General features: G+C 53.8%; 1 long non-coding RNA gene across 1 annotated transcript in view; it reads right to left on the reverse strand.

The window, feature by feature from the left end:
- The window catches only part of LOC107183852, a 44935-nt gene extending 44188 nt beyond the window's left edge, over nucleotides 1-747 (reverse strand). Inside the window, exon 1 of the long non-coding RNA XR_001514658.1 lies at nucleotides 85-747. This is a non-coding gene — a long non-coding RNA (uncharacterized LOC107183852). The remainder of the gene's footprint in view (nucleotides 1-84) is intronic.
- Between the last annotated feature and the right edge of the window lie 6 nt (nucleotides 748-753).

Genomic DNA, 753 nt, shown 5'->3' on the forward strand with positions numbered 1-753 from the left:
AAGCAACGATGAAAACTGGATAGAAGAATGGAAGAAAATTAGAAAATTCACTCAGCAGTACAGAGTAAGTTTGGTACCACTTACCTAGTTACTCCAACTCTGTTTGCCTTTCCAACCCGTTTGGCCTTAGGGAGGGGCCTGCCCACCCCTCAGAACGGCTGGATCAGGATCTTGGTCCTAATCACTCTGCCAAGACTCACAGTTTGGGGGCCTTTGTCAGCCACAGAACCAATCGCAAGGAGCAAAAGTGAGGTTCTAAGAGGGCCCATTCCAAGCCCTGGGTCCACAGAGGATCTTGTTGGACCTTCACCTCCCCGCCACTCAAAAGGAGAGTTAATAATACCCGAGGCAGAGGGGGCGAGGTGGTTAAAGTCCTCACATGAAAGTTCAGGTCTCTTTCTTTCCCTCCTCCTAGAGACTGCGTGAAAAGCAAAGGGGTCCCAAGGCAGAACTCAGTTTCCCCGCAACTCCTCCTGCCCAGAAGGGTACCACGTTCTCCAGTGATGTGCTGATAATGGCTGGTGTGAAGAAAGGGGACCGGAAGGGGTGTGCAGAGTAAAGGCCAAACCAAAGGGGTCAGTGGCTCCTCCGTTCTGGATTGCGGACAGGGGGAAACCCTACATGCGAAAACCTAGCCTGGCCATCTGAAAAAAAAAAAAAAAGGCGAGACATTCCGGGAGAAGGCGGGGCGGGGCGCAGGTTCCGGAGCAGCAGCCTCGGCTCCAGCCTCGCGCAGGGCGCGCTCCCACGCTT

Source organism: Myotis davidii, unplaced genomic scaffold (genome assembly GCF_000327345.1).
Source record: "Myotis davidii unplaced genomic scaffold, ASM32734v1 scaffold83, whole genome shotgun sequence".
NCBI lineage: Eukaryota > Metazoa > Chordata > Mammalia > Chiroptera > Vespertilionidae > Myotis > Myotis davidii.